The sequence below is a fragment of the Callospermophilus lateralis genome, unplaced genomic scaffold (assembly GCF_048772815.1).
Source record: "Callospermophilus lateralis isolate mCalLat2 unplaced genomic scaffold, mCalLat2.hap1 Scaffold_63, whole genome shotgun sequence".
In the NCBI taxonomy this organism is placed as follows: domain Eukaryota; kingdom Metazoa; phylum Chordata; class Mammalia; order Rodentia; family Sciuridae; genus Callospermophilus; species Callospermophilus lateralis.
The window spans coordinates 20139599-20164814 of record NW_027514713.1 but is presented as its reverse complement, the minus strand read 5'-3'; the positions used below and the strand labels follow the sequence as shown (position 1 = coordinate 20164814).

The window sequence follows — 25216 nt, the reverse complement described above, 5'->3', positions numbered from 1 at the left end:
GAATGAAATATCACCTGACTCCAGGAAGAATGCCTATTTTCAAAAAGATAATAAATAAATAAATAAATAGCAAGTGCTGGCAAGGATGTGGATAAATATAAATACTTGCACACTGATGATAGAAACATGATAGGGAAAACAGCATTGGAGCTTTCTGAAATAACTAAATAGCATTGCCATATGATCTATCAATCCCAACATATGATCTATCAATCCCAATGTGTGTGTGTGTATGTGTGTGTGTGCATGTCCAAAAAACATAAAATCAATATGTTGAAAAGACTCATGCACTTATATATCTATTGAAGTCATATTCACAGTAGCCAGCAGGTTATGGATTCATTTGAAGTGCTCATCATTAGATGGATAAAGAAAATGTTGTGTACATAAACATATACACACACGAAGGAATAAAATTCAGACATAAAAGCATGAAATCCTGTGATTTGTGGGAAATTTGTGGGACCCTGCTGCTTCCCATTGCCAGAGATGCAAAATAAAATTTCTCTTGTATAATGACTCAACAAAAAAACTGAAAGAAGTATGAGGGAAAGGTTTCATAGGTTAAAGATGTTAATTTTTACTCAGGTAGCCTTTTGCTGCCCTTAAGGAATTGTAACTACCATTCCTGTGATGTCACCCAATCTTCAGCAAAAGGTAATTCTGTTAAGGGAGCTCATGACATTTGGCTTCCAATATATAAAGCACTGGCATAGACATAACAGCCTGATTTGAACCTAAAATAGAGTTCTTTTGTATTTTACTCATATATATTAGAAATCTAAAGCCCCAAGATCACTGTTGAAAGCCATACTATAAGAATCTTACACTGGATTTGTGCTACACTAATACTGGAACAATTAATTCATATAATTTTATCAGATTTAACATCACCATTTCTAACTATTCTGCTGGAATACAGTAGCCTTTTTTTGTTTTTTAGCATTGATATCTTTCATTATTCATACATTGAAGGTCTTAAATTGCTGTTGTTGGGTAGGTTAGTTAAATGCTATAATTTTGCTTACATACTATGAATCATGAGTTAAATTATTCTAAATATTTTGAAATACAGGATTATAATCACATTGAATCATGATAGTTACATAAGAGAAAAAACTATCTTAAGAATCAGACACTTTAATAGAGGGAAGGGAACAGGGCAGGAAGTGGGGGAAGGAAAAGAGATGTACTGGGATCTGAATTATAGCAAATTATATTCTGTTTTTGAATTATGTCAAAATGAATCCTAATATTATATATAACTAAAAAGAACCAATAAAAAATAAAATATTTTAATATTCTACATGCTATACAACTGAGCAATCAACTCATTTGTTATAGTACTTCAAAAAATTTCTTCAGTTAAAATATTGGTGTATCAAAAAAGTCAGACACTTGATTATTAATATTCTTTTTCTCCTTTAGATTTTAGAACAGAGAGCCAAAGCTTGGCTCCTTCACTTCACAGCAGCTGCATATTATCACCTGTCTGCTCTTAGAATTCAAAGAGCATATAAAGTTCACATGGCTATGAAGAATGCTAACAAATGGGTTAATTCAGCCATTTGTATTCAGGTCAGTTTGTCTTTTGCAGAAAAACTATGAGATGTAACTTCCCTCTTAGAAATTTTTGACATATATTGAACAATTCTCAGATTCCTTATGGAAAGATCATATAATATGTAACACTTTCAGCATATAGCTATTAGAATGACTGTAAGTTTGGAAATCTTCTTTATGGAACAGCAATAAAGCTGTGAATTACTCTCTGATGTAATTTTACTCATTTATTATACTCCCACTAGTAAAGTTGGAGGGTACCTGTTCCTCTAAATCCTTCACAACAGTGGCATCAGAAGACACCCTGATTTTTGCCATTCCAGTGAATTGGAAATGGTATCTCATTTTGTTTTTCATTTACTTGATTGCCAGCAGTTCTGAAATTTTTACATTTATTATTCAAGTTCTTATCTGTGTATCATGTGCTCTTTCTAATCTTTCTTTTTATGCACTTTGTCCCTTTTTCTACTTGATGTTCTTTTTTATTATGGTTTATAGGAATTCTATATTCTGGATAAATTTCTTATTTGTGTAATTAACATGCATGTACCAATAAAATATTTAGTGAAAAAATAATTTTCAGAATGTCGTATAGTTTGATAGAATTTATATAAATTGTAAAATAAAGGTATTACTCTGCAGGATTAAATACATATGTCCACATATACACACATCCAGTGTGGACTGGATGAGTCTCTACGAAGTAGAAGGGGGAAATGATACTGGAGGTTTGAAAGGCGTTTTGACCTTCTATTTCTTTCTCCTTTAGAGTTTAGCATTGACAGCCAGTTTGGCTTCCCCCTTCACTTCATAGCAGCTTCATATTATCTGCTTTTAGAATTCAAGGAGCATGTAAACTTCACATGGCTATGAAGAATGCTAACATATATAAAATATGTATATAAATGTATGTACGTTTTTGTCTACTTTTAAAAATGTGTGTATTAAAAGTGAAAAAATCTTCACATTTTAAACAGAGATGATTTCAAGCAAAATTAGAACGAAAGAGATTTATTGAGAAATATTATAGCATCATAAAATTGAGCATGAAGTTCAAGAATTTATGAACCAGAAAAATAGGGCTGCATCAGTAATACAGAAAGCAGTACGTCTCTTTCTCCTTCGCAAAAGACAGGAAAAATTTAATGGTAGAATAACTAAACTTCAGATAAGTGAAAACTATGGTTTTTGATACAGGAATAAAACCAAAATTGAGGTTTTAGTTGAAATGTATCTGTTCATATCATATAAATTTACTGAAAATATTTATTTTGTAGAAATAAATGTATATATAAATTCAAAACAATACGGGCTGTAATCTTAAAATCATTCTTTTATCTCTTTAAGGCATTATGGAGAGGCTACTCTTGGAGGAAGAAACATGATTGTACAAAAATAAAGCTATACAGTTATGTCTTCAGATGGTTAATAGGGATATTAGAGAAGAAGATAAACTCTACAAAAGAACCACACTTGCACTTCATTATCTTTTAACGTATAAGCACCTTTCTGCCATTCTTGAGACCCTAAAACACCTCGGTTAGTTTGTTATAACAATATCTTGCATAAGATTAGGAATGCATTTTTTATCTTTGAATATTTAAAGAACATTGTGATTACACAGTATTAACTAAGACTTCATTTTTTCTTGGAGCATTGTAGTGGGGTTCATTTTGACATAAATGCATATAACTTCATATGCTCCATTTCTTTTGGGGGGGCAGAGAAGTACCAGGGATTGAACCCAGGGGTGTTCAACCACTGAGCCACATCCCCAGTCTGTTTTTTATTTTTATTTTTTCACTTAGAGACAGGATCTTGCTAAGTTGTATAGGGCTTGGCTAAGTTACTGAGGCTGGCTTTGAACTTGGGAATCATCCTGCTTCCACCTCTAAAGCCTCTGAGATTATGGGCATGCGCCACCACACCCGGCCAGTTTGCTCCATTTCAATCCTTTGTACTTCTTCTTCTCCCAGTCCCTTCCCTGTCCTCTTTCTCTATTCAATTGGTCTTCTGTTTATTTATTTTTCTACTTAGTACATTATAGTTATATATAAAATTGTAATGCATTGTTGTTACTGGAAATTAACGTGTCTTTTTCTCTTTCAGAGGTTGTTACCAGAATATCTCCACGTTGTTGTGAGAACATGGCTGAGAGTGGAGCAATTTCTAAAATATTTGTTTTAATCCGAAGTTGTAATCGTAGTGTTCCTTGTATGGAGGTCATCAGATATCCTGTACAAGTTTTGCTTAATGTAGCTAAGGTAGTTTTCCATTTTAATAATGAAATATTCATTGTTCAAAAAATGTAACTCTGCAAATTATTAGATAGATAGAATTGATAGAATTTATATAAATTGTAAAATAAAGGTATTACTCTGCAGGATTAAATACATACGTCCACATATACACACATCCAGTGTGGACTGGATGAGTCTCTACGAAGTAGAGTAGAAATGCTCTAAATTAGAAATTAGGCTGGGAATGGTGCTGCATGCCTAATCCCAATAGCTCAGGAAGGAGTCAGAAGGATTGCAGGTTCTAAGCCAGCCTCAGCAGCTTAGACTATAAGCAACCTAGTGAGACACTGTCTCAAAATAAATATTAAAAAAAAAGCTGGGGATTTGGCTCAGTGGTTAAGCACTACCCTTGGTCTCAATCCATGGCACCAAAAAAGGAAAAAAAAAAAAACAAAGTTTGAAATTAGGCCTCTATATTAAAATTCATGTATATGAAGAGTCTTGATGGGGAAAAATATTTAATTTATGAATATAACTATAGATATGAATGCTATTTTGTTGTTTTATTTCTATTACTTTTATAATATGAATAATAATATGAATAATAGTATTATTGAGAACTTGTCAGTATTTTTGTACATTATTTAATTTAATCCTTATAATAATCCTGTAAAGTAACTCATATATTTCCCATTTTATAGAAAAGGAATGATAATGCTTACAGAAGTTGCATACAATCAGTGGTATTAAGATGAGACATTTACCTTCCTTGCCCACCCTCACAACCATGACTGTAATGTACACAATATATTGAGGAATAGTGGTTAAGAACATAGACCCAAACTACTGAATTTGAATCCCAGTTCTGCAAGCTGTTATACATTATTTGGCCTCTCTTTGCTTTACTTTCTTCCACAGTAAAATGGGTATAGAAAAAAATAATACTCATCTCAAAATGTTACTGTGAAGATTAAATGAGTTAATATACTTAAAAGTTCTTGATACATAAACATACCATGCAAGTGTTAGCTATTAATGTTTTCTTATTTTTATGTTAGAATGATTATTTTTTGAAATCATGCAAATTTCAGTATGAATGTAATAGTATCATTAAATAAAGCATGAAAAACTAATCCTAGAATGTAATAGTATCATTAAATAAAGCATGAAAAACTAATCCTAGATTTTTAGTATCAAATTTGTTTTATTCTAAAGTACATCTTCCTCTCAAGAAGGATGTAAAATAGTATAATTAGATCTTGCCTTACTCATTATCTTACCCTATGACTAACTGTAACAGATAAGTTCTCTTTCATGAGAGAGTCTTGCTAAAATGGTCTTCTCTTTAGAAGCTTGCTTATATTTACTTCAAGATATTCTTTTTTATATATTTTAGCTTTAATTTGTTTTATGTGGAACTTTTGAAGTGGTTAGGAAAGTCAAAGATTAATATGCATATAAGATTCAAATATGATAGGAGTAACAAAAAATTATCTCATGAAGTCCTTTGTACCTGTGGCAGATACTTCAAAGATTTGGCTCTAAGCTGTCTTTACGGTTGGGCAGTTTTAAATGTGTATGCTTATTACAACTTTTAATTTCATTCTGTTCTCTTCAAGTATGAGAAAACTACTTCAGCAGTTTATGATGTAGAAAACTGTATACACACATTGTTGGAGCTTTTGCAGATGTACCGAGAAAAGCCTGGTGACAAAGTTGCAGACAAGGGTGGAAGCATTTTCACAAAAACTTGTTGTTTGTCGGCTGTTTTGTTGAAGACAACAAACAGAGCCTCTGTAAGTATTGATCAGTTACTTTTCTTTGAGCTTATTTTCTATGTTCTTTTATGTATAGATTTTATGTTTTTCCTTTAGTAACCATTACACTAAATAGGATTTTGCATGTGATCAAACTTGAGTTTTTTTTTTTTGTTGTTGTTGTTGTTGTTGTTTTTTGCCTAGTATCGGTGTGTGTGTGTGTGTGTGTGTGTGTGTATTCATTGTTTCATTTTGATATTAAAGAAACTGAATTCTGAAAATAGAATTTATTTCAGTCATGTAAATGAGAATTTCCTACTTACTAGAGAATATAACAAATTACCTTAGCAGGGTAGGAAATAAGACATGTATAATTCTCTATCCACCTATCATAACCATAAATATGTCTCAAGCTTTTCTGTGCCGAGACATCTGAGTTATTCTCTCCAGGTATCACAATCAACATAAGAGTAACCAGAGCCCTGCCTTTACCCTGATAACTGTGGAAACCACTGAAGCATTTTAAGCAAGAGAATAATATTTTCCTATTTAAGTTTTAGCATCACCCTGGCTACTGACTGAAGAATGAATTTGGGAGAGCATGTATAGAATGGGGAGACCATTAAAGGAGGCAAATGTAGATGTGTAGTGGCTAGACAAGAGATTGTGCTTCACCTAGGGTTGTGTCAATGAGAGGTAAGTGGATGATTCTAGAAAGTTGGAAGAGGTAAAATTCATAGGACTTAGTATCTAGATATGACAGGTTATATTGAGTATAGTTCCTTTTTTCATTCAGTATCGAATTAAATTTACAATTTTTGAATATTTCTCCTCTTTATAATTGTCTTACATATTATTTCACAATTTAAAATAATTTGCCTGCTATACTTAGAGAGCCATGCTCTTGATTGTTAAAAGCTTGAGAGCCTACTGCATAGTATTCAAATGATTGATTTTGTTATTCTAGGAGAGATTGAATTTTTATTAGGTTTTAGTAAATGTACACTTTCTTTTTTAGGATGTACGAAGTAGTCCCAAAGTTGTGGACCGCATTTATAGCATCTACAAACTTACATAAAATAAATGCTGAAAGAATACTTAATAATCAAAAGAAGAATTCTTCCATAGGTATTCCCTTTATTCCAGAAACACCAATAAGGACCAGAATAGTTTCAAGGTAAGCAGTTAATTGTATTCTATAATTTCATGTCACCATTCATTCATTTAAATATATATTTGTTAACACTATCATAAACAAGATATTGTTCTTAACCATAGAGAAAAAACATTTGAATAAGAATAGACTATTCCAAAAAAAAAAAAAGAAAAAGAATAGACTATTCAGTAAATCTAAAGGAATCAATTTCACTATAATGAAATAATACTGATGTAGCTTTGGGTATTTAGTAGCTATTCAACAAATTCCTTATGTTAAATAGTTCAGACCTAATGCTAAGAACCTTGTTATATCAGTTTTATTTTCCATGTTAATCTCTATTTTATGTGGTGCTGAGGATTGAACCCGGGCCTCGTATGTGCTAAGCAAGCACTCTACCACTGAGCCACAACCCCAGCCCAATCCAGGATGATTTTATATCAAGATCTTTTACTTAAGTATATCAGCAAAAAAAGAAAAAAAAACCTGTTTTCTTTTTTTCTAAATAATGTAACATCACAGATTCTGTGACTAGACATAGATATATCATCCAGGGTCACCATTTAGCCTGTTATAGACCCATAAAGATAATTGTGGTTTACCTAGTTTATGTTACTTTTTTTTTAAGGTGTGTTTGTTTATGTGGTTACTCCCCATGATCAGGGAGTACAAATCATATAGAGCTGCATCTTGAACTACAAAGTGCTTAAATTTGGTTGTGCAGCGTAAAGCTATGTGGTTCAGGAAGAATGACAATGAGCAAACAGATTAATGAGTGAAATAATAAAGATAGTGACAACTACTAAGATAAAGAGAATGGCCGAGAAAGCATCATGTGATTTTTAAGTCCTGTAGGGTGAGTTGAGAAGAGGATAGCACAGAGTGGGCAGGAGTGTTGCATCATGGCATGGCTTTTGTTTTGAATAAGCTTGAGAAACCTACAGCATAAATAAGAGGAAAATATAAATAAGCCATTGGAAAATCATGCCTATGGTTGAACAGAAGAACAATTTTTTAGATAAAAATTGGAGTACTGTTGGTTTGAGGATGTAGATAGCACTTAAGGCCAAAAGATGAATGAATATGATCATGGATTGAAATTTCACTCCTTTCTATCACTCCTTTCCATCGTATGGATACATACCGCATTTTTACCACTAACCAATGGTGAGGCATTTAGATTTTTAACAAGAAAGAATAAGAAGATGGAAGTGTACATGGTAGGGATTTGTGTGAGAAGATACATGAAACTCTCCCCTGATTGATACCATTTTCTCAATGTGGTGTGATATTTTAAACTCAACAACTCAGAAGTAGCTTAGAGGGTATGGAAGGGATATTTGAAAAGAGGAAAGAAATAAAATAGTCATCTGGGAGAGCAGAAGCATACTAGGCAATTCAAATGCCCATTTGACATAAAATAAAAATGTATAGTTTCTTTAGCAATATCTGTATAGGAATGGAGAAAGAAGATATTTTTATTTAATTTGGAACCCAAATAGAATTTTCTAGACAAGTTTGAAAAGAGAAAGAAACAGAATGGAATAATATTGAGATAACTAAACTAGTTAGGGAGGAAAGTGAGAATAACATTCTAATGAACAATAAGTATGTGTTGAGGTCAAGTGAACTAGAGATCTCAGCAGGGTGGAGGAATTGGTTCAGTGACTGTATTAAAGCAGATAACATGGATAAATCAGAAGTGGTGATAAAGTCTAGAATGTAAACTATGTGAGAAAGGATTGGTTAAGAAAGAATGGAAGGAAAGGGTTGCAAAAACTGAGAATGCTGTTGGTTTTTTAGCCATATGGATGTTGATATTAATGAGAATGGTAGCAGGAGTTGGGGGAAGTCCAAGAGCAGGTTCGTAATTAGGAGATGGTCAATGAGCAAAAGATGGTAGCAAAATAAGTAGTATAAGCTTCAAAGAAGCCAGTATCATAAGGAAATATTCTAGAACTGATAATTGGCAATAATATGAAGTTCTTCCACCTCTTTGAAAAGGTTGTAAGAGAAATGATGTGTCATGAATTAGTTAACACATAAAGATAAAAATTAACACTTTTAAGAAATTAACTCTTTTAAGAAATATACTGTTTTAATGCCATATTTTTATTTTTATTTTTTAAAACAGACTTAAACAGGATTGGGTTTTAAGAAGAGATAGTATAAAAGAAATCACCAATTCTCTGCAAGCTATTCAAATGGTGATGGATACACTTAGCATTCCTTATCAGTAAATATAAACATTTTCAGTGTGTACAGTATAAAGAAATATTAAAGCTAATTATGAATATGTAAAGTGCTTTTTGCTTTCTATGTACAATTTCTAAAATCTGACTTTGTATTAAAAAATGTATATTACAAATAACTAAGCTGTTTATTAAATTCTTCATTGTTTTTTATTTAATATAGCTGTATGCATATAACAAATAAATATGTCATAAGATGATTATAATACTGTTACTCATGTCTATTAAAGTGTTATATTAGTTTGAATGTAGTCATATTCCTAAAAGGAAAGGAATCAATTATTACCTGTTTTATTGATAAGCAAAAGCATTTTACTAAAACACATGTTGAAAGTCAAAGATTCTGTCTATTCACTTAGAAAATGAGAAGAGCATAAAATATTCCCACACATGTGTATGGATAATGTACTAATTTGTATCCTTCACTGGCTAAAGCATCCAGAGAGTTAAATGAGCTTCTCTAGGGAAATTATAAGAATATAACCAGTAAGTGTATATATAATAAAACCCCTTAACTTTGAACTGATTTTAATTTGTATTATAATTTATTGTGGGAAGAGAATAGTATTGCTTTAAAAGAAACTTGTTGTTCATTTACATACTACAAATTGGAAAGTTATTTAGTTTGAAAGTTACTTATTTTGTAAACTTTAGGCTATTGACATCTGTATCTATGTGGCTCCAGGGCCACAGAAGTCTGATAGGACCTCAAAGTTTTCCATGCATGGACACTATAAAAATGTTATTTGTTTGAAATAGTAAGTGAATCCTAACTAGCCTAAAATTGTCTGCCTATGTTATAGTTTGCATCTCAGGTGTCCAAAAGCTCTTGTGTTGATGCTGTAATGTTCAGAGGTGAAATGATTAGACTATGAGAGCTAATCAGTACATCCTAGTTTGAATGGACTCACTCAGTGGTAACTGTAGGCAGTTGAGGCAGGCCTGAAGGAAGTGAGTCACTGGGGATATGCCCTGGAAGGGTTCATCTTCCCTGAAACCCCTTCTCTCTCTCTGCTTGCTGGATGCCATGAATGGAGCAGTGCTTCTCTACCACACCATTCTGCCATGATCTTTGCCCTCACCTTGGGCCCAGAGAAATGGAATTGGCTGTTTTTTGACTAAGACCTCTGAAACCATGAGAGCCAAATAAACCTTTCCTCTTCCAAGTTGTTCTTGTTGGATATTTTGGTCACAGTGATCCAAAGCTAACACAACTTATAATTTGGTTAAGATAGATCTAAACATATTGATGTGTTCAAAAGTATATTCAAATATAATGGAGATTTTTGTTTCCCACTCTTTATTTTTCCTCAATGAAGTGTCAGTACTAAGTGTTTTTCAAACCTTGTAATTTTTATTGACTTTCTCATTGTTTTGTTTTCCTTCATTCAACAGAGCTTTACTATAAATAATCTATTTACTTTGGTAAATTATATATACTTTTAGGATTTAATTGGCCAGCATATAAACGTTAATGGTGCTAATTTCTTATAAATATAACTATAACCAACTAGTAATTGCACAATAAATATTATGCATGCAAGAAAATGACTTCCTGATGTTTAAATAGTTTTTTTTTCCTTGTTGAATATTACACAAAACCAAAAATCTTTTGAAGGACATTTAACAGTATTACTGAGCCAGGGTAAGCGGTAAGTGGTAAGTGGTAAGCAGTCCTACCAGGACTTCCCCTTTGCCCATTCCCAGGGAGAGGTGTTAGATTTAACAAGTAAGGAATTATAGAGCTGTTCCTGCACAACCGTGTTTTACTATATGGGGTGAAGTTGCAGCCTACTCTGCAATTTCCTTTATGGTTTATACACTGTCAAATTTAATGATAAGGACATTGTGTCTTGTGCATTACACAGAAGTACAATTCCTATCTTAGAACAGCTAGATAGGGTGAGATTTAAAAAAAAATAATTGTTGGTTCCATACTTTAGATATTGTGAATTGAACTGCTATAAACATTGATGTGGTTATATCTCTGAATTATGCTGATTTTCAGTTCTTTGGGTATAAACGAAGGAGTGCAACAGCTGGGTCAAATGGTAGTTCCATTCCAAGTTTTTTGAGGAATCTCCACACTGCTTTCCAAAGTGGTTACACCGATTTTCAGTCCCACCAGCAATGTATGAGTGTACCTTTCCCTCCACATCTTTAATAACACACTTATTATTGCTTTTATTCTTGATAATTGCCATTTGACTAGAATGAGATGAAATTTTAGAGTAGTTTTGATTTGCATTTCTCCAATTGCTAGAGATGCTGAACATTTTTTCATATATTTGTTGATCGATTGTATTTCTTCTGTGAAGTACCTGTTCTGTTCCTTTGCCCATTTATTGATTGGGTTATTTGTTTCTTGAGTTCTTTATATATCAACAGATGAATGGATAAAGAAAATATGGTGTATATACACAATGGAACATTACTCAGCCTTAAAGAAGAATGAAATTATGGCATTTTCAGGTAAATGGATGGAGCTGGAGAATATCATGCTAAGCGAAGTAAGCCAAACCCCAAAAAACAAAGGCCAAATGTTTTCTCTGATAAGTGGATACTGATCCATAATGTGGTGGGTGTGGTAGGGAAGAATGGAGTAACTTTGGCTTGGGCAGAAGGCAGTGAGAGTAGGGGATAGAAAGGGTAGTAGAATGAGTCAGACATTATTACCCTATGTCCATATATGATTATATAATCTGTATAATTACATCATATACAACCAAAAGAAAGGAGTTATATGCCATTTATGAATGCTGTGTCAAAATGCATTCTACCGTCATGTGTAACTAATTAGAACAAATTAAAAACAAATTGTAAGGTGAAAAAATATAAAAAGCAGTGTAGTTGGGGCTGGTGTTGTAGCTCAATTGTAGAGCACTTGCCTAGCACATATGAGACACTGAATTCAATCCTCAGCACCACATAAAAATAAATAAAGTATACAATTTAATGTTTTAAAAGAAATACCCAATACTTAAAAAAAAGCAGTGTAGTTGCATCACTACCCTGTAATTGCATTGCATTCCTCGTTTTCACTTACCAGTCCTACATGCCCTTCCAGTGGAGTCTCCTCATTCTATCTTATACTCAGGTGTGAACACTTCATTTAATTAACTTGGCCAGCTTCGCATTTTATCCATCTCTTTTATGTCCATTTCAGTTTTTGGTAAGACTCATTTAAATAATGCAATATGTTTTTTGCATATTTATTTACATCAACAGCATCCTGAAGAGCACTTTTGCTATGGTCATGCATAGTTTTAAACACTCGAAATGACTAGTGCTATTTCATTGTGGTTTTAATTTCCATTTCCCTAACAATAATGATATTGAGTATTTTGGGGGGGTTTTCATCATTGAAAAAATTGTTCTAAGTTGTGAGAGATCTTTAAATCTTTTTGAACACAAGTCCTTTATAGGATATGAGAAGTACAGAAGTTTTTAGTTTTTATGAAATCCAATTTGTCTTTTTTCATTTACTGATTATGCTTTCGGTGATATAAAATCTCTGCTTAACCCAAAGACATAAAGATTTTCTATTACATTTGTACTGTTTAGTTCATTGATCCATTTCAAGTTAATTCATTTAAAAAGACTATTCTTTCTCCATTGAAATGTATTTTTTTTATGATCTGGCTTCTTTGGTTTGCAAAATGTTCTTTGGACCACATGGATATTGTTCCACATACATATGAAAAAAAATATCCTGCTGTTGTGTAGAGTGTTTGACAAACCCATTTCAGGCAAATTAGGTGATAGTGCTATTCAAGACTTCTGTCTACTTACTACCTGTCTTTTCTTTTACCAGTTATTGATAGAGGGTTGTAGTAATTGCAGATTTGTCTATGTCCCCTTGAATCAAAAACCAATTAACTGAATGTATTTTGGAGCTCTCTTATTCTGTAATCTTCAAGGTTGTTATGTTGTCTTAATATGTCTTCTAATCTAATTATGGAATGATCTAGTTTCTTAGTAACTTTTTTGTTGTAAAATTTTGCGTGATATTTATACAGCAACTCCAGTTCCTGCTCCCTTTTTCTCTCTGTCTCTGGCCACCACCCCCCCCCCATTCCTATGCTTAAAATGTTTTAATTGTGGTAAAACACATGTAACATTTTAACCATTTTTAAGTGTGTGCAGTTTATTGGTATGACATGCATTCACATTTTTGGTATTCTAATTCTGGTTTGCATAAGCATGTATATTAATTTCTGAGGGCTACTATTACAAATGATCACAAATTTATTGGCCTAAAACAGCAGAAACTTATTCTGTTTGGGAGATCATTGGTCTGAAATGAAGATGTTGGCAGGGCTGCAGCCCTCAGTATCCAGGAGTGACTGTCCCTTGCCTCTTCAAACTTTGTTGATTCCTGGTATATTTCTGGGCTTCTGGCTACATCACTACAGTTTCTGTCTATAGTCTATTGCTTCTTTCTCTTTTCTTTATTTAATCTCCTTCTGCCCTACTTTTCAAACAAATGTCATTGAGTTCTGGGTACACAATGGTAATCCAAGGTATTTTCATCTCAAGATTCTCAACTTATATCTACAAAGACCCTTTCTCCAAATAAGATGACATTCAAAGGTTCTAGGATTTGAACATTGAAATCTCTTTTGGAGGTCTCCACCCAATCTACTATAATATAGTATACCCATCCACATTTTACTTTTAACCTATCTGTGTTTAAGAGGTGTCTTGCAGAAGATATATGATTTGTACTTTATTGTTTAATTTACTCTAACAATTGTCCATTTAATTGGGGCATTTAGACTTATTATAGTTATTATGATTATTAGTATGGATGGTTTAATTCTTCTCCCTGTTCTTTGTTTCCTATTTATCCCATCTGTTCCTTTTTTCTGTTTTTTTTTCCTCTTTTGGATTGATTGAATAGTTTTTGTGATCACAATTTATCTACTTTGTTGGCTATTAATATTTGTCATGTTATTCTGTTATTCTGTGGCTGCTTCAAGGTTTTTAGTAAACATCTTTAACTTAACACACTATCTCTAATAATATTATACAACTTTATATACATTATTAAAGATTTTCCAATTTAGGGCTGGGGCTATAGCTCAGTTGGTAGAGTGCTTGCCTTTCATGCACAAGGCCCTGGGTTCAATCCCCAGCACCACACACACACAAAGAAAGATTTTCCAATTTATTAAATTTATTCTTCCCCTGCCTTTGGATTGTTATCAATAGTTTACTTCTAGTGTATTAAATAAATTATCATTTCATCATTTTTACTTTAAATAATCATTAATTTTAAAGAGACTTAAATTTTAAAAATATATTTGTTTATATAGGTGCTATATTTGTTAATCTTCAGTCAATTAGTTAGTTGCATATTTCTATCTGGTGTCATTTTCCTTCTGCCTAAAGGACATTCTTTCAACATGATTCATAATGTAAACCAACTGATCAGGAATTCTTTCAAGTTATGCATGTCTAAAAGAACCTTTTCTTACTATTATTATTGTTATTATTTACTTTTTTGGCCTTCATTTTTGAAACATTTTAATTGATTATAGAGTTATAGATTGGGAGTTTTTTTTGTATTTTGTCTTGTTTTTATGAAACTTAGGATTTTATTTCTAAAACCACTTCTAATTTGTGTGTGTGTGTGTTTAAAGATCAAACTTTAGAATACTAAATTATCTCAGTAGTATGTCTAAAATATACCTCAAGATTGGTACTATTTTAAAGTTTTATTTTTGAGATCAAGAGTTTTAAGTGTAAAACAAGTAGTGCTTTTCCAAACTCACAATCTGGATATTGAGATTATGAATTAGCTGAGCGACTCCAGTCTTTACTCCAGTATTACATTAATAATAAATAAGCAAACAAAACTAGTCAGAAAATTTTTGAAAAGATGACTTGAAGTGTGAAAACTAGATTCACATTATCTATCATAGTGAGAGTAGTGAAAATATGATACTAAAAAATCTAAAATAAATGATGAAATAGTTAGAAAAATCTAAAAATAGACCTAAAATATGTGCATGAATTTAGTAAATTACCATGATGGAAATTCAGAACAGTGCAAAAACAGTGAATTATTTGATAAATAATTGGAATAAATTGGCAATTCTGATGGGGAAAAACAGTTACTTCTCTGATAACTATCCACAAAAGTTTTATGTTTAGTAGATTCTGCCTGGCCTCCCAGGCCTTCCTTGAAACATCAGTGGAAACCTCCATGATTCACTGAATCCATCATCGTGCATTCCTGCAGAAATAGCACCACTTGAATGCCATGGTCTACTGCCATCTTGACCAGTACCTGGGCCTCCTGGGACTACAGCTGCAGGAGTTCTGAGTGACTGGGCAGCTGAGCACAGTGAAACAACTGTGTGTGTAGGGTGCCCAGGAACTCTTCTCAAAAGAATTTTTCCTTTTACACACTTGAGCGTATGATGTAATGTGATCTTGTCAATTCCTGCCATGCCTTCAAGTCATCAGGTCTTGTGCCAATACTTAGCATCTCTTTAGTAGCTATAATGTCTTTAATAAAACAACCACAACTTTCTTTTTTTATATTTTTTTTTAGTTGTAGATGGACACAACACCTTTATTTTATTTATTTATTTTTATATGGTTCTAAGTTACACCACTGTACTACAACTCCAGCCCACAACCACACTTTTCTTTCTTTCTTTTTTTGGAGGGGGTAGGTGGGTACAGGGGCTTAAACTTAGTGGCAGTCAACCAGTGATCCTCATCCTCAGCCCTTTTTTTTTGTATTTTGTTTAGAGACAGAAACTCACTGAGTTGCTTAGCACCTGGATTTTGCTGAGACTAGCTTTGAATCCATCCTCCTGCCTCAGTCTCCCTAGCCACTGGGATTACAGGCATGTGCCACCATGCTCCCGACACAACCACATCTTTCTTGACCCCAGTTTTAAAAGCATTTTTCTGGCCAAATTGCAAATCTTTACAATGTTTTTGATCTAGTTTTGCTCTTAATTTTTAGAATAAACCTGGCTCAAAACTGCCAGAAATATCCATGCCATGGACTGAATGATGTCCTGCCTTGAAATTTCCTCCACCAGATTAATTGGTCTTTCACTTTTAAATTCAGCCTCACACAAAGTCTCAGGACATGAGTAAAATGTAGCCAAATTATTTCTCAGAATATAACACAAACATGCTGACCAATTTCCAATTGAGTCCCCATTCCCCTCTGAAACTTTACATGATAATTTTCCTTAATTCAGAACTTTTATTTATTAACATCTATATTTATACATATTTGGACAAATATATACTTGTTACTCTTCATGTATGCAGACATTCTCATTCACTCTCTAACACAAACCCTATTACAATAGGACTTTTAGTCCAAATGCTAAACTCATTCTTCTGCCTAAATGACACTGCAAACATACCTACTATCCCTGTTTCACTGGATGTTGTCTTTTACACTGAAGTAACTGAGGTACAGGATCCTCTGCTATGGGGTATTGATGTCTACAGTACTTCTGTGCAGAACCTAATTCAACACTATGTATCAAAATCACAGGCCCAATGCCCTTCTATGTTTCAGATCTTACCTAGTTATAAATTTTCATCTGTACACTTCACCTATACATTCTTACAAATACTCCAATTTCTCAAAACAAATTTTCACCCAACAGAATGACTCCTAACCAAAATCGACCATGATATTAACCCTAACCATACTCTGCTCCCTCAATCTAATTTCACATAAGAGCAGGATCCCTGGAGAAGATGTAGGCAGCTATGTAAAACCTGAGAAACATAATGTAATATTGCATGTCAAATACCCTGGGATAAGCCTGAATAAGCCTCTCTCTTCTCAATGCAGGGAAGATGGACCCAACCAGGCCTGTGTGGATAGCTGATCCCGGGCTCCTATGATATGTATACATTTAGAGCTTTTGAAAATGTCACAGGAAGATGGGGCAGCCTCCATATCATGGGACCCTTGGAAACAACTATTAGGACAAAGTGGTTGCAAAGGAAATGACCTCATTCACTTCTCTGAAGGAAGTGACCTCACCTCACTTCCTTGGTGATGAAAATCTCTTAACTTGGGATTCAGGTAGTGGGGCACCCAGAGCCAGTCCCAGTCCAAGTGGGTTCACTTGATTGGAGGTACAAAGGTCAGAGTCATTCTTTCTTGGCACCTTGTGATGTGTGGATAGACAAATTCCAGGAAAGGTCTGAAGAGGGGCCTTTCCTGAGAAAGAAGTTACTGGCTCATCAGAAATGGCCAAGGAGACCAGAGCTGAGACAGGACAGGCCACTGCTGGGGAATATAGTTACAACCACCAGTCAGAGGATAGATGCAGGCCAACTCCAGAGGGGGTTTATGTGTCTTAGTGGATGTGTGTTTAAATTTGTGGTTTTGTCTCATGTTCTGAGAACATGGAGGAAAAAGGGTATCTTGGGTTTGAAATAGACTGTTTACTAGTGAGTCCTTTTGCTAATGGTGAGTGTTTCTATATCAATGGATCCCACTGGGTTTGTGGTTAAAGAGAGTAGAGAGAAGAATGCAGCAGTGAATGTGTCCTGTGTAGTGAAAAGCTTTCCAGCACTCCTCATGGCCAATTTATGAATAGACTGTTGCTTGCCTTGCAGATGGGCAACACCTACCATGTTTCTAAGTTCCTGTATTGTTCCTGAATGTTGGTCACTCTCTGAAGGGGCTTGGGGTTTTGCATCAAAGATGTTTACCACCTCCAAGGTCTGTGATGTGGCCATGGACTGCATTGCTGAAGGGAATCCAAGCATCTCAGAGAACTCAAAAAATAGTGGGACTGGTTAGGCTCTCTCTGGAGAATCTCTGCTTGGATAGATAGCAACCCAAGTAGCATGATCAGGAGCTGTCAGTGCCATAGTGTTCATCTTGTGGAAAAGTCTGTCCCCAGGCTTTTTTCTTACCTATGGTTCTGTTCCCCAGAATGTTAGGAAGTCTTTGGTTTAGGCCACCCCCTCTGTGAAACCTCAAGAAAACAGTTTCAAATGGAAATGAAGAGGCCTCATCTGTGGCTGTTAGGTAAAGGGCTTTGTAAAAGATGTGTTTGAAACAGCCTCTTGGCCCTGTTTGAGGTTGTGGATTAGATTCTCAGCTCTCCAGGAGATTAAACAAATATGCCATGTGTCCATCGAATACTAAAAGGTTAAAAACAAGAGTAATTTTGGATGAAGTCTCTTGCCTTCCTCTGCTCAGGCTCCTGATCCCTATGAAGTCAGAACAGGGATCCTCTGGGTCAAATGAGTTGTTGCAAGCCCTCCAGTAACTAGCACACAGGTGGTTGGATTTTTTCATGAGTCCAGTACACATAAAGAATCTCCCCCTTGCAGGCAGTAGGTCTCTAATTTGAGAAGCAGAGAAGTATTAACTATAGGCCCATTTTATCTATCCTGTTTCTCAGGAAGGGTTTCCAGACAACCATCACTTTAGGCAAATGAGGGGCATGAGAGCTTACTTTGAATACCATCTTAGAGTGCTCCCCCTATGGAAAACCAGAGCCAGAATGTTATGATGAGTGTCTATATGGAAGAAGATGAGGGCCATGTGGAAGTTTTCTTTGGTTGGAATCATGGTCTTTTGTGTGGTGGTTGGAAAAGATGACTGGGTCTACTTTAGCTTGAACTCTAGTGTAATGCTCATTAGAGACTGAGTTCTGAAACTGTCCTCAGAGACTAGTGCCATGAATTGTGTTGGGATGTTAGGAGACCAAGCATGAGAGGAACCTTTGGAAACTGAGATCTAGGCCCGGGTGGCTTTGTCCACATTCCTGGGAATCTCAGGAAGGATTTCACATCATTTTCTAGTAAAAGCCTTTTCAGGTATAGTTGAGAGCAAAAACAAACATGAACCTCACAATTTAGACCCCAATGGACCTGGATTTCTGTGACCTTGGCCACTCTTTGGAAGCCTTGCCTGCGTGAGATCTCCAGAGCTTATATTAAAAGGACATTTCTCACCAATTTATGGCTCCTAAATGAATCAAAACCCACAGTGCCAACTTCTTTATTCTTGAAATATGGCTAGGCCAATACCATGAAATATTTGAGATTCCCATGATCAGAAATCACTGGAGAACTTAGAGATCTCCTGTTGCTCATCATGACTGAACCAGACAGTGCCTTTTTTGACTGACTGGAATTCAGGACCATAGTGAACAGAGATGCCAATGAGTTGGAGCCCTCTGTGAACTGGGCCTGTAGCAGTGGAGTGCAGGTATGTGATCAAACATCTGTGGTGGGGCCCTGTGATTCTGTCATAGGCTTCCAAATGACATGTGATTGACATGGTGCAGCCATCAGACCCTAAAATTTAAAGGCATGTTATTGTGGGGAGAGGTTGTTGGGAGAGCTTTTGGGGTGATGCTCAGAATCAGGTTGCTATACTCAAGTGGGAAGTATATACGGGATAGCAGCCCAGTTGGTGTTTTCTTTTGCAGACCTTCACTCACCCCAAGTGACAGAACTCTCTCCAGCAGTGTATCCCAGTTGACCTTCTTGTATTTCATGGACAAACACCAATTTCCCAGGGAAGCTGCAAGAAATGCCATGAAAACTGGAGGATGACCCAATATCTTCACAATCCACACAGGGAGACATTCAGATCCGAGTCACCACAGTTTTCTACTAAGAAAGGAATCTTCTCTGCTGCCTCATGTTTGTATTGGAAATATGAAACTACGTCCTCCTGTTCACATAAATGCAGACCCAGCATGGATGGTCTCACTACAAAGGAAGCTAATGCTGCTGACACCATCCTATATTTCAAGAGCACAAAGCTCAGAGGCAGGTTTTCAAGAAGCCATTAGGCCAGCACAGCTCTATGTTTGTGGAATGTTGACCCTGTCCCCTACTTTTGGTATCTCTTCTGCCACCACCCAAGGTTGTGAGCTCCTGAGAATTTTCCATTCTAGATATATATTCACAAATTTCCTTCCACTTCTCCTATAATAGTATCTTATTTGGGATGATAGTAATGTCAAGGCATTGTTCTGGATGACAGTAGGAAGATTTTTATGTAGCATATGTTCCCATATATATTAGACTCATTTTTTTTTGTCATTTGAAATATTGAATCTCTGACATTAACCCATACCCTACTAGACTCTGACTACTTATCCTAACATGGATAAAAATCATCCTAAAAGAAGAGACGTACAGGCAGTTCATAGGAGGCTTGGTGTATACTAGGAATTGCCTTTTGCTTATCAAGGTTACGTTTTATAAAACCCGCCATGTTTTCCTTGTAATACTTCTCTATGCATTTTCAAGGTTAACAAATGTGTAACTTCCTGACTCCTTGTTTCTATTGCCTGGGACATAATATATATTTTATATTCATATATATTGTCTTATCTGCTATCACAGGTACATTCTTGAGAGTACTCTGACTTTGGCATAAACAAATTCCGTGAAGAGATCACACCCCCAAACACTGAGGGAACTGAAAATTCAAACTACGGTGAGCTTCATGCTTCAACAAGATTATACATAAAACCATGTAGAACAAAATGAATATTTTGGGATATGTGAATAATATATATCCCCTTATGAATTTCCAATGGAATATGTACTGCTACTATTTAATGTATTGAATATATAATATATGTATTTTCCACGGTTTTGCAAACATGAAAAATATGTGTCATATATAAACTACCTTGATTCTTCCACGTTTATCTGTGTGGATTTATAATCAACTTTTAAGAAGATATTTCTCAGAAATATTTATTTTCCTGACATACATATTCTTTATGAATACTCAAAACTAACCTCAGTGAATATTTAGTGCTAACCCTACGATTTCTACAGTAACTAACCCAGTTTAATATCAATGCAAGTATATTCATATGGAACATGATGTGTATTTTCAAGTTAATTTTCATTCATGATTGTTATATTCCTATTTATTCAGTATATATACATCATACCATGTATGTTTTCATCCACAAATTCACAAATTTATATGCATATGATTCAATTTCAATCACTTCCTGCATTAGAACACTTGTATTCCTCCATGTTTCTTTACTTGCTTTTTCATGAGAGTTCTTTTATAAAACATTACTTTTGATTTCCATTATCATGTTCGAAGGAAAACTCAAACACAATTTGTTATAAATAGTAACCCTAATATTACCACTAGATGTATAACTACTTGGATTGAATGTATCTATGTGAATACCAAATTCAATGTGTATATATTAAAATACCAATTCAATCCATTATTTAAAATAGTAATGTGTTACATTTTTTATTCACCATATGGTCTATTCAGGCATCATCTCTATATACACCTATTTTTATCCCCAAACACTAAATGATGGGGTTTTCAAACAAGCTCCAGATAAGGTGAAAGAAATATGCATGCCACCTGCTCTATATATTCCTTTCATCACGTAATATTCTGGACACAAAATGCAAAACTTACACTTATCTTATGATTCTTCCAAAGCCTAATTTTAATGAGAGCATGGATTACATAAATCATCCATGTCTACATTGCCTATTGTTTTCATATTTCAATCCTATTGGTGAGTATACATTTGTTTCTTCCTAAGGTAATGTATTCAACTGTCCCCCTGTTGAAAATATCCCTCATCTTATCAATCATTTTGTACTTTGCCTGATCTTCTAACTTTTATATTGATATCTATTTTCCCATGTTCCTTGTTGTGGCTGACACTTCATGTGTGCTGATATTCACATTGACACTCTAACAGAAATTCTGTCACAAAAGGCCTTTTGTATCAATCCTAAACTCACTCTTCTTCCTAAACCTATACTGCAATCTTACCTACTATCTCTATTTCACTGGAAGTTCTCTTTTATATTCAGTAGACCAGGTAGAAGATCTTATGCCATTGTATATTGATTTATAGGATTCAACTGTGCAGAACCTATTTCAAAACTATGTATCCAAATCAAGGGCCCAATGCCCTTGTGTGCTTCATATCTTACCTAGTTTTCTGTTTTCACACTTAACATTTCACCTTACATTCTTATAAATATCCCAGTTGCTCAATACCAGTATTCATCCAGCAGAATGACTCCTAACCCAAATCGATCATGATATGAACCTTAAGCATCCTCTGTTCCTTCAATCTATTTTCACATAACAGCAGGTCCAGAGTTGATGTTGCCATACAGGGATGTAGGGAATCCTACAGCTGCTCAGAACCACAAAGGTAGATGCAGAAATAATTCCTGGAGAAAATGTAGGCAGCTGGGTTGGACCTGTGAGATCTAAAGTCATCTTCCATGAAAAACAACCCTGTCAGGATGAAGGGATGTGGCTGAATCAGACTCTCTCTTCTCAATGCAAAGAAGAAGGACCCTCCCAGGCCTGTGTGGATAGCTCATCACAGGCTTCTATGATATGTATATGTTTATAATTTGTGAAAACGTCAAGATGGGGCAGCCTCCATCTCATGGAATACTTGGAAACAACTGTTAGGACAAAGTGGTTGCCAAGGAAGTGACCTCATTCACTTCCCTAAAGGAAGTGACCTCACTTCACATCTTTGGTGATGGAAATCTTTGAACTTGGGTTACAGGTAGTGAGGCACCCAGTGACAGTCCCAGTCACAATGGGCTCACTTGTTTGGATGTACCAAGGCCAGAGTCATTCTTTCTGGGCACCTAGTGATGTGTGGATAGCCAAATGCCAGGAAAAGTCTGAAGAGGGGCCTTTCCTGTGAAAGAAGTTACAGGCTCATTGCTGGCTCCTGACAACTACACACAGATGGCCAAGGAGACCAGAGCTGAGACAGGACAGGCCACTGCTGGGGAATATAGTTTCACCCACCAGTCAGAGGACACTGTGGATAGACAAAGACCAACTCCAGAGGGGGTTTGTGTGTCTTAGTGGATGTGTGTTTAAATTTGTGGTTTTGTCTCATGTTCTGATATCATGCAGGAAAAAGGCCTTCTTGGGTTTGAAATTGATTGTTTACTAGTGAGTCCTTTTGCTAATGGTGAGTGTTTCTATGTTAGTGGATCCCACTGGGTTTGTGGTTAAAGACAGTAGAGAGAAGAATGCAGCAGTGTATGTGTTCTGTCTAGAGGAAAGCTTTCTAGCACTCCTCATGGACAATTTATGAATGGACCGCTGCTTGCTTTGCAGATGGGCAACACCTACCATGTTCCTAAGTTCCTGTATTCTTCCTGAATTTGGCCACTTTCTGAAGGGGCTCAGGGTTTTGCGTTAAAGATGTGTACCACCTCCAAGCTCTGTGATATGGCCATGGAATGGATTGTTAAAGGGAATGCCAAGCATCTCAGAAAACTCAAAAATTAGTGCGACCAGTAAGGTTCTCTCTGGAGAATCCCTGCTAGCATAGATAGCAACCCAAGTAGCATGATCAGGAGCTGTCAGTGCCATAGTGTTCATCTTGTGGAAAAGACTTTCCACAGGATTTTTTCTTACTGATGGTCTGTTTCCCTGAATGTCAGGAAGGTCTTTGCCTTAGGCCACCCCTTTTTGAAACTTCAAGAAAACAGTTTCAAATGGAAATGAAGAGGCCTCATCTGTGGCTTTTAGGTAAAGTGCTTTGTAAAAGATGTGTCTGAATTAGCCTCTTGGCCCTGGGTGAGGCTGTGGATTAGATTCTCAGCTCCCCAGGAAATTAAATAAAGATCCCATGTGTCCATCCAAAACTAAAAGCATAAAAAGAAGAGTAATTTTGGATGAAGTCTCTTGCCTTCCTCTGCTCAGGCTCCTGACCCCTATGAAGTAAGAATAGGGATCCTCTGTGTCAAATGACTTGTTGCAAGCCCTGAAGTAACTAGCACACAGGTGGTTGGATTTTTTCATGAGTCCAGTACACATAAAGAATATCCCCCTTGCAGGCAGTAGGCCTCTAATTTGAGAAGCAGAGAAGTATTATCTATAGGCCTATTTTATCTATCCTGTATCTCAGGAAGTGTGTGCAGGCCACCATGATTTAGGCAAATGAGGGGCATGAGAGCTTACTTTGGACACCATCTTAGAGTGCTCCCCCTATGGAAATCCACAGCCAGAATGTTATGATGAGTGTCTATATGGAAGAAGATGAGGGCCATGTGGGAGTGTTATTGTTGGAATAGTGGACTTTGTGTGGTTGTTGGAAATGATGAATGGGTCTACTTTCACTTGAACTCCAGTATAATGCCCAGTGGAGACTGTGTTGTGGAACTGACCTCAGAGAACTATTGCCATGAATTGTGTTGGGATATTAGGGGGCCAGGCATGAGAGGAACCTTTGGAAACTGAGATCTAGGCCTGGGTGGCTTTGTCCACAGCCCTGGGAATCTCAGGCAGGATTTTATATCATTTTCTTGTAAAAGCCTTTTCAGGTATAGTTGAGAGCAAAAACAAACATGAAACTCACATTTTAGACCCCAATGGGCCTGGATTCCTGTGATCTTTGGCAACTCTTTGGAGGCCTTGCCTTCAAGAGATCTCCTGAGTTTATATTGAAAGGAGATTCCACACTACTTAATGGCTCCTAATAGAATCAAAACCCACAGTGCCATCTTCTTCATTTTTGAAATATGGCTAGGCCAACACCATGAAATATTTGAGATTCCCATGACCAGAAATCACTGGAGAACCTAGAGATATCCTGTTCCTCATCATGACTGAAGCAGAGTTTTGACTGACTGGAGTTCATGACAATGGTGAAGAACAGAGATGCCAGTCATTTGGAGCCCTCTGGGAACTGGGCCTGTGGCAGTGGAGTGCACATGTTTGTTCCAAAATCTTGTGGTTCAGCCATTTGCTTTTAAATGACAAGTGACTGACATGATGCAGGAAGCAGACCCTAAAACATAAAGGCATCTTGTTGCAGGAAGAGGTTTTGGGATGATGCTTAGAATCAGATTGCTACGCTCAAGTGGAAAGATATATGGGATAGCATCCCAGTTAGTGTTTTCTCTTGCAGACCCTGACTCATCCCACATGACAGAACTCCCCCATCACTGTGTCCCAGTTGACCTTCTTTTATTTTATCAAGGAAACAATAATTTCCCAGGGAATCTGCAAGAAACACTATGAAAACTGGGGGATGACCCAAATGTCTTCAAAATCCACACAGGAAGACATTCATACCCCAGTTGCCACAGTTACTTACAAAAGGAGGATTCAGCCCTCCTGCCTCATGTTTGTATTGGAAAATATGAAACCATATCCTCCTGTTCACAAAGACGTAGACCAAGCTTTGATGGTCTCACTACAATTAAGCTAACGTTCCTGACACC

General features: G+C 35.7%; 1 pseudogene; it reads left to right on the top strand.

Moving 5' to 3' along the window:
- The first annotated feature begins 633 nt into the window (after window positions 1–633).
- LOC143389627 (abnormal spindle-like microcephaly-associated protein homolog) lies at window positions 634–8956 on the top strand (annotated as a pseudogene).
- Window positions 8957–25216: the final 16260 nt, after the last annotated feature.